This window comes from Lynx canadensis, chromosome F1 (genome assembly GCF_007474595.2).
Source record: "Lynx canadensis isolate LIC74 chromosome F1, mLynCan4.pri.v2, whole genome shotgun sequence".
Lineage (NCBI taxonomy): Eukaryota > Metazoa > Chordata > Mammalia > Carnivora > Felidae > Lynx > Lynx canadensis.
Genome location: NC_044319.2, coordinates 14,558,963 through 14,568,937, shown reverse-complemented (window position 1 = coordinate 14,568,937; position 9,975 = coordinate 14,558,963).

Sequence of the window (9,975 nt, the reverse complement as noted above, 5' to 3'; positions counted from 1 at the left end):
AAAAACTGAGGTCTCCAAATAATGTAGCCATGAGGCTGAATCACTTCCATTTTTACATGTCTGTTTCTTCAGAGGATTGTTTCTTTAACCAGTGGAGGGAATATTAGAGAAGGTGAGACCCCAGAAAGTCCATCTGCTCCCAGGAAAAAACATTGAGGGCAGCCAGGAGGCCCTCTCCTAATTCTTTTCTAAACCCCCCTCCCAAGTTGTGTGAGAGAGGGGTTGAAGAACATCATAATGTGGTGAAAACAACCTGCAATCATATTTATCTGTGGAGCCTGAGCACATGGTAGCCAAGAATAAGAGAGTGAGAGCCAATGCTGGTGCTCCTGGGATCTTAGGGTAACCTCGGAATCACTTAGACGGGCTCCTGCGAACAGTATGCTGGGTCTCAGCCAGAGTTGCAGCTTCGGGAGGACTGGAGTGGCCCTGAGAATATTACCTTTCCATTCCTGGGAAATGCTGCGGATGCTGCTCTGAGACCCACTGGTTTCTCCAAACCAAAGGGATTCTCCAGCTTCTCTCTCAGCACCCAGAGTCACTGGTTCCCTTGTCACTACTTCATTCCTCTGCAGAGCTGAGAGGCTGGGTGGATAGTGCCGCCATCTAGGAGGAGGTCAGGCTGCCTGGGTTTGATTCTCGGCTGCTGTTTATAGGTTGTGTAATCCTGGTCAAATCACTTAACCTCTGGACCCTAGATTCCTCCCAGTAGTAAATACAGCCAATGCTCGAACAATGCAGGGGCTAGGGTTGCTGACCCCCCCACACAGTTGAAAATCCAGGTATAAATCCCCATACTTAATACTAATATCCTACTGTTGACCAGAAGTCTTATTGGTAACATAAACAACACATATTTTGTGTGTTACATATATTATGTACTGTATCCTTACAATAAAGTAAGCTAGAGAAAAAAAAAACGTTATTAAGGAAAACATAAGGTGGGGCGCCTGGGTGGCTCAATCTGTTAAGCGTCTGACTCTTGATTTCGGCTCAGGTGATGATCTGATGGTTCCTGAGTCTGTGCTGATGGTGCAGAGCCTGCTTGGGATTCTCTCTCCTTCTCTCTCTGTCCCTACCCTGCTTGTGCTCTCTCTCTCTCTCTCTCTCAAAACAAATAAATAAACATAAAAAAGATTTTTAAAAAGAAAAGCATAAGGGAGAGAAAATACATTCATAGTATGGTATTGTCAAAAATCCACATATAGACCTGCCCATGCAGCTCAAATCTGTGTTGTTCAAGGTCAACTACTAATATTTCCTGAGAGCTTACTATGTGCCAGGCACGGTTCTAATGTATTCACTATTTATTTAAATCCTTATAAGACTATGGGGTGTTACTATTATCCCCAATTTACAGATGAGTAAGTTAAGGCACAGAGAGGGATAATAATAGTAAATGCCTCATGAGATTATTATTTGCATTCAGTGAGATAATTCATGTCAAACTGCCATTTGAACATCAAAGAATGTTAGTTACTTTTATTACGGAAGCAAGGATCTGAAGGTCCTCTCCTTTTCTTTTGAGAGTTTTAAGGATTTGCCCAAGACAGTCATATCCGTCAACCTATCCCACCTTGAGGTTTTCCCACAGGAGATGGTGCTCCACGCTTGCAGACTGTCTGTCTCCTGAGAGCTGCCCCAGTCCTAAGGGCCCCAGGGCATGTGTGGGTGGAGAAGTGGGAATGAGGGGGGCAGTGAGGAGGAAGTCTACGTGAAAGCAATGGTGTGTGTGCGCCTGGGTAAGCAGGGAGTCCCGTATGAGATCTGACAGGGATGGCTCTCAGGAATGCAGACAGTTTGCAAGCTCACCAGACCAAAAGAGGAGAGCAAGAGAGAAGAGAGAGAACGCCCCAAGCTCCTGAGCTGCACCAGCACATTCCAGAATGATTGACACTTGCTAGTGGCCTTTGTTTTCGCACCAGAGCTGGAGGGGAGGGGACAGAGACTGGGCCGTTGCTTTTCCTGACCTCAACACATTTTAAGCTTTCTTTTCACAGGTCAGGACAGAGGGTTTTCATTAAACCTAGGCCGAATATGAATACGAATTGGTATTAATCATCATCGTGAAATGAAGGGACAGGTGATGATTAAACCTTTGGAAGTTTCCAGCAACGAGAAAATATTCTGAGATACAAGTTCTCATCATTTAGTTCTAACCTCTGATCTATGCCTCCCAGTAGTTACACGGGTTACTGAGCCTCCCCTCTGACCTCACGCTCTGGCCTGTCTCTGGAGCAGCTCAGGCCCGCTCAACTCTTGCCATGTCGCCTCTCCTGGATGGTTCCTGATTCCCTTTCCCAGGCACCACCCTGGCCCAAGCTGGATGCAGTGCCCACTCTCAGCCTTGTCACAGACCCACCTCTTATCCCATTATTGCCCTACAGCTCCCTGACTTGTCTGCCTCCTTCCCTCAACACGAAGACACGTGCATCTCACTCGCTCCGATTTCCCAGGCACCAAGCTGTAATAGATAACCATTAAATATTTACTCATTTAAATATTTAAATATTTTGTGCACACCCACCCTCTCCTTGCCGTGCTAAGTGCAAGGGGAAGGCTTGATTTCTTCACTCTGAGAGAACAATGAAAGGCAGGAAACGATCTCTGACTAATCCAGTTTGGTTAGCGGTAAACACTGAGGTGGAAACATGTTTGACGTGCACCAGCCTGGACCGAGGGAGAATTGGTTGAGTTGAGCAAACAAGAGGCACCTGCCCAGTGTGTGAACCTTTCCTAAGTGGACAGATGAACGAGAACGTGTCTGAGCTGAGACGAGAGAAGGCAAGCTCACACAGCAGGCCTCACTGTCCAGTTTGATGGCCTTCTAGATACTTAGTTTCTCTTGTGCTCACAAATCTAATAAGACCAGCCTTCCAGAGAGCCTTCACCATGATGAAGTGGTTAAGAGTGCCACAGGCTGGCTAAGCAAGGCACTATAGGACTTGCCATCTTGTAGGGGCAAGCATTATTCTGGTCTAAAGATATCCCTGGCAGACAGAGATCTCTGGGCCCACTTCTCAAACCCCATAATTGCAGACTTTATTTCCTATTCCAGTTGTTTGGTCCCAAATATTAACCCTTGGTCATAAGGGGAAGCAAGATTAAAAAGGTATTTGGGTGGGTGGGGTACACGTCTTTGCAACTGGACAGATACCTCTAAGGTCATCTCCTAATAGGTCAGTAGGGCCCTCTTGTTGGGAAGGCAGATAGTCTGCGGAGGGGTCCAATGTGTGCACTTGCTACAGAAGGACTCTGTAGTCTTTAGCACTGCCCCTGGTGACTGTCCAATCAGTTTTGACTCTCTGTCTAATCAGTTTTGCATTCTTACTTCATTAGGATGAATACATGTTCATTGAGGGCAGGTACAGGTTCTGGTGCTTTAGCACAGTTCTGGGGACTTGGGAGAGAGGGAGGAGGAGAGACAGTACTTACTGAAATACAATAAAAATCAAGAAAGGCATTGGACACAAAACCCCTGGTCTATCCATCATATTTCTAATCCAAAAGCAATGCTCCTAAATTTAGTCCCCTGATTTTATAAACTTCGAGACACAAGCCTGTGTCAAACTTCTATAATATGGAAACAAGCCCTAGCAAAAAATGTGTTGCAGCCTATTAAGGAAACTGGTGAAGCTTCTCAGAGGCTGCTAGGGAGCTCAGGCATCCGCTGAGGGGAGCCCCCTTCTCCCTCCCCTCAGGTGACAAACTTAACCAAGGCCGGATCTACTTCTTCATTTTGGAGTGAAATTTGGCTCTACCAATCAGCACCCTTCCCTGAGCAGTGGAAGCTAGCCAGATTCAGCAAGCTAGCACAAGGCAAACTCATCCCCGGGAACGCTTCCTTTTTTCCACAAACACTAAAATTACTTTGCTTTTCCTCCAGCTCTTCAAGCTGAGACACCTGACATAGCAAATGACCTATCTGGCATTCAAGAAGAAAATGACTGGAAGGAAAAGAAGTAGTCGGTGTCTTGAAACATCTGAAAAAAAAAACTGATACTGGAGAGGGGTGGACTTGTTGTCTGCCCCTACTTACTGTGCGGGAGGGTTAAGAGGCAGAAGCCTCATGGAGAGCGATTTCAGCCCAGCGGGAGGGCCAATTTCTACAAATCCCAGCCATCTAAAATGGAATGGGCTGCTTTGTGGGGTAATGAGGCATTTTTGAAATATTTAATATACTTTTTTGAACAGGTAATAAATGCCACAGGATGGAATTCAAAATGAGCAAAACTATATGAGCGTTAGTCTCCTTCTTCCCCGTTCCCAGACATTCCTTTCTCTTTCTTCTTCTCTTCTCTTTCTTTTCTTCTTCTTCTTCTTTCTTCTCTTCTTCTTCTTCTTTCTTTGGCTTACTTATTTTTTAGAGAGAGAGACAGAGCTCGAGCAGGGGAGGGCAGAGAGAGAGGGGGACACAGAATCCGAAGCAGGCTCCAGGCTCCGAGCTGTCAGCACAGAGCCTGATGCGGGGCTGGAACTCACAAACTGTGCACAAACTGTGAGATCATGACCTGAGCGGAAGTCGGTCACTAACCGACTGAGCCACCCAGGCGCCCGTTTCTTTTTTCTTCTGAAGAGGCAACCTCTCTTACCTGGTATTTGACCAAAGGCCAAACAACTCTTCATAGGGAATACTGTAAATGGGCCATGGTTTCTGGCACTGGGCAAGATGACTTCGGAGAATCTTCCATCTCTCAGATCTTACCGTTTGTGTTTCCAGCTCATACTCCTTAAGGCCGTACCACAAAGCTGAATTTGAAACAGTGAAATACACATTCGCTGCTCGAGGGTCAGGTGGAGGACTTAAGACTTGGCCCATGGGAATATGGACCAGCTCTGAGCAGCCCTTATAGCAACAGGCAGGTCCCAACATGTGACCAAAGAAGTATCAGAGGGAAATGGACCACAGACCCTGTGTCAAGCTTGTGGGAACACTTTGCCAAGTGTACTCCTTCCCCCATTTGGTACTGAAGAGAACAGAGTGTCCAGAGATTGAGGAAGGGTCATGATTACAGGAAGGCTGGGTGTGGGAGGGAGGAGATAGGCTGCGGGTAAGAGCAATGAACAGTTCATAGTGCTGCAGGGGCTGCTGGGAGCCCTCACACTGGTGACCTGGGCAGTGACCTTTCCTGCCATTGGAAAACCTCAGGTATTCCTCTTGGCCTTTCTTCCTGGCTGTCCCCTGCCTTCTCCAGTCTCTCAAATGCCTCTCGAGTCTGTTGTCAGAGTACCTAGAATGTATGGGTTTCATTACTGACATACAGGGTTATACACGACTGGTACATGGAATCTCTTTTCATGTACTTGGAAAATCCAAGGGCATTTTCGATCTTGAAGGTAAGCTCAAAACTCTGCTCCTGACAGATGAGTCGGCTGCAGTGTTCAAGGGCATCCAGACTGACAAATCCAGGCAGCATCTGTCCTATTTTAGGAGCTTGGCTATTTCCCCAGACAAATGGAGAAAAGTAAAACAGGTAGGGCTTTCCAGCAGGGCTCTAGACTCCTTTAATTACAAGAAGATAAGAGGCCATCTTGCCTATCCCTAATTCAGCTTCTTACAGGGAAACAAATAATAAAACCATTCATTATTGTCATTGTTATAATGGCCATCAATCATTTTAAAGTCCAAGTAGTCAGTGTTTATTGGGGCGCCTGGGTGGCTTGGTAGGTGTCCAACTATTGATTTCAACTCAGGTCATGATGTCATGGTTTGGGGATCGAGCCCCACATCAGGCTGCACTGACAGTGAGGAGTGGGGGGCTCTGCTGTCCCCACTGTACACACACTCTCTCACTCTCTCTTTCTCTCTCTCTCTCTCAAAATACATAAATAAACTAAAAAAAGGGGGGCTGCCTGGGTGGCTCAGTCAGTTAAGCGTCCGACTTCAGCTCAGGTCATGATCTCATAGCTTGTGAGTTCGAGCCCTGAGTCAGGCTCTGTGCTGACAGCTCAGAGCCTGGAGCCTGCTTCAGATTCTGTGTCTCCCTGTCTCTCTGCCCTTCCCCGGCTCATGCTCTGTCTCTGTCTCTCTCTCTCAACAATAAATAAAACATTAAAAAAAAATAGAGGGGTGCCTGGGTGGCTCAGTCAGTTAAGTGTCAGACTTTGGCTCAGGTCATGATCTCACGGTTCATGAGTTTGAGCCCCACATGGGGCTCTGTGCTGACAGCTCGGAGCCTGGATCCTGCTTCGGATTCTGTGTCTCCTTCTCTCTCTACCCCTTGCCCACACTCTCTCTCTCTCTCAAAAATAAATAAACATTAGAAATAATAACAATAAAAAAAGAAGTCAGTGTTTCTCAAGTGTAAATTGAAGAAAAGGCTTCTATTTTCTAGACATACTTTCATATCAGCAATAACAGAGCACAGGGCAAACAAAATAAAAGGATCATTAAGGATTTTCGTATCCAAAATAAACTCGCAGAACATCTCAAGGGACAGATTATCACACAGCTCTGTGCTTGGAGGTACATTTGGCCTCCATTCTACAAGCTCGGGGATGTGGGCCATGGGAATCTCTGGAGGTAGAGCCAGGCTAGGGCTGGGGTATGGGTCTCACCCAAGACACTCGAGGCAACGTTGTGCCATGAAAACTCCACTTCTACCAATGAGAACAATAGTGTCAAGGACAGAAGTAACATCATGAAGGGCTAACATATTTAAGTGTCTGCCACAGAGATATTTGCTAGGAGTTTGGCACATGTGTTCTCACTTTTGCTTGACACCACTTGTAAGAAATGGACTCATAGTGACCTTGTTTTGCAGATGGGAAGCTGAGGCTTAGAGAGGTCAAGTCGCTTGCCCAAAGTCACGCAGCCAGCAAGTGAAAGGGTCAAGGGCCAAACCCATACCCCTTGACTTCTCAGATCCTTCTGTTATCTCTTTTGCCAAACTGAGAGGAGCCAACCCAAACGTGGCAGGGGGATTCCAAAGAATGATCTTCGGAAAAAATGAAAGAGAACAATTAGTAAAGTGAAGTCTAGGAAAACCAAGGGTAGATCTCCAGGGATCAAGTGACATGCAAAAAGTTGATTGAGATGAGTGATGTAGAAGAGAATCTGTAAAGAGAAAAGTAGCCTGAGACCTGTCCAGTTTTATTTTCTTTTGTTTCAACTGAAGCATAGTTGACGTGAGACCTGTCTTTTACATGATGCTTATTTGTGTGGTAGGGAAGGTATGTGCCTTACAGAGCCTTGCTGGCTTGGCTCTCACCTTTCCCACCCCATCCAGGGCTCCCACCTCCCAGACAGGACAGAACTGGGGAGAAAGTACACGTGCTGCAGGTAGAACGTGGGCCCAGGGGCATTTGTGCACTCCATAACCAAACCCCTGCATCAGGCTCCAGATCCATCCAGTGGGCAGTGGAGAAGATGTATTGGCTGAAAGGACTCACGGTGGCTGACTGTGTGTCTCTAACAAACACATCCCACAGAACACCCATCCTAAGCACTCACAAGCAACGAGACCTATTAACTTAGCAACATGAGAAATGGAGAAACTTTGAACAAAAACTCTATGAGTGATGTAAATTGTGGGAGAATGGAAATAATTATCTATTTGTCTTAACGAAGAATGTTTATTACCAAAGAGGAAAGGAAAGTATTCCTGGTATTGATACACTGTTTAGGTAATAAGAAACAACCCTCTTTGGTCTACCCTCCACATTACAAAGACATTTTAACTTGGTGACTGTGATTTGAGCACACTCATACCTGGATGAGGGTTTCTTACTTGTTCGCATGAACCTTAGCCCTGTTGAAGAGGGTTTGTGAATTCTCAGGTTCCTTTCTTCTTTGCTTAGAGGAGGAGGCAGGCAGCGTGCAGAGTAGGGGTTGATAAGTACTTCTTCAATTTTTCCTAGTAGGTCGAGACAGAAAACTATTCTGACCCCTGGCAATTTCCACAGGACACCACCGATGTGCTTTTCTATGCAAGATGCATCATCATATTGCAGAATTTCTGTTTGCAAGCCACCCCCAACTTAATCCAGGACCCTCTTTTTCCCCTCTGAGAGCCAAATACATTGAAAACACTCAGTTCTGCCCTGCCTGTGTGTACAAAGAGAGCCAAGAGCGTACTGCCACAAGTGTGCTGGAAACAACTCCTACTGGTCATGAAAGCTGATGGTTAAATTTTTAGAAAATTGATAAGCTTGTTGTTAAGCTTTAAAATGGCCAAGCGTGGGGCACCTGGGTGGCTCAATTGGTTGTGTATCCAACTTCAGATCAGGTCATAATCTCAGTGCGTGGGTTTGAGCCCCGCATCGGGCTCTGGGCTGACAGCTCAGAGCCTGGAGCCTGTTTTGCTTTCTGTATCTCCCTCTCTTTCTGCCCCTCCCCTGATCCCCACCCTCAAAAATAAATAAACATTAAAAAAAATGATTTTTAAATGGCCATGTGTGAGGTGCCTGGGTGGCTCAGTCAGTTTAGCGTCTGACTTTGGCTCAGGTCATGATCTCGCAATTTGTGGGTTCCAGCCCCACATTGGGCTCTGCACTGACAGTGGGGGGCCTGCCTGGGATTCTCTCTCTTTCCCTCTCTCTCTGCCTCTCCCCGCTCATGATTTTTCTCTCTCTCTCACAAAATAAATAAACTTTAAAAAGTTTTAAAAATAAAATGGCCATGTGCGGAGTATTTACACCATTGGCAAATTCTACAAAAATTTTTTTCCCTTTGAGAACTGAAAATAAGAGACCATGATTCCTTCTCTGGATATGCCATGCATTCACAATTTTTTTTCAGCTAAAGTTGGTGAACATCTACTAAACGACAAATCTTGTAGTAGTTATAAGAGCCCTAATGATAGGTGATACATGATCTCTGGATCAGAGAGACCTCATTGAACCACTCCCTGACCATCCTTCTACTTACTGCTAAGACAGATGAGAAGCTTTGGGTCTATCTGCACTTGAGATTGAAATAATTTTTTTAACGTTATTTATTTATTTTGAGAGAGAGAGAGGGGAGAGAGAGGGAGAGAGAGAAGCAGGGGAGGGGCAGGGGCAGAGAGAGAAGGAGAGAGAGAGGAGAGGAGAGAAGGAGAAGGAGAGGAGAGCCCGAGGCAGGGCTTGAACTCACAAACCATGAGATCATGACCTGACCAAAATCAAGAGTTGGACACTCAACTGACTGAGCCACCCAGGAGATCCAAGATTGAAATATTCTGAAATCTCTCCCATTTGTCATGATCAAACATCCTAACAAAGGTGTTTCAGAAGCTTGTAAGCAATTCATCTGACAATGAAATCTTTACTAAATGACAGAAAAAATCAAGCCCCTATCTCTTTAGAAATACTTTTCTTCCTCTATCTCTTTTCCTAACTTTTACCCTGCATCCTTGGGGGGTTTCACGCCAAAGAAAGGAACATAGTACAGAAATTCCCTTGGGTAGTGCAAGGCATTTGCTTTTGCTAGAACCTTCCGGATTTCTGGGAACAGGTTCATAGAGATTTCATAAATGCTACTAATCTTTTGTTTATTTTTTAAATCTTGTTCAAATATATGATTTTCTCATCATTATCTTGCCTCCTGTTCCAGTTGAATTCCATGGTTGTGTCCAGAATGAAAAATGCCAAAGGAAAAAATAGACTGACTTGAGTTACGACAGCCTAGTTCACCTGTGGCTGGAGCTGGTCTGACCCCCTGGTTCTGCTGAGTGACCTTGAGCTATCACTTTCCCAATAAGTGTGCAACAGGATGGCATTTCTAACCACAGGAACATTTAGAGGATTAGCTGTGGCCCCCGAGGCTTTTTAGAAAAGGTAAAGGCAATTAATTCTTACTTATCCAGTACTGGATAGTTTAAAAGACAGACTCTGCATTGTCTAGATTATGGAAAGCCTTGGATCCCTTACTTCTAAGAACCATAATCAGCTTAAAAAGGCTTGAAACTGTGAGTGCTCAGAATTTCCTGTTGAGGATCGGCACTGAGGCTGTGGTTGCTCCCAGGAAATGAAGCAGGGTCAGGTAACAGCCTC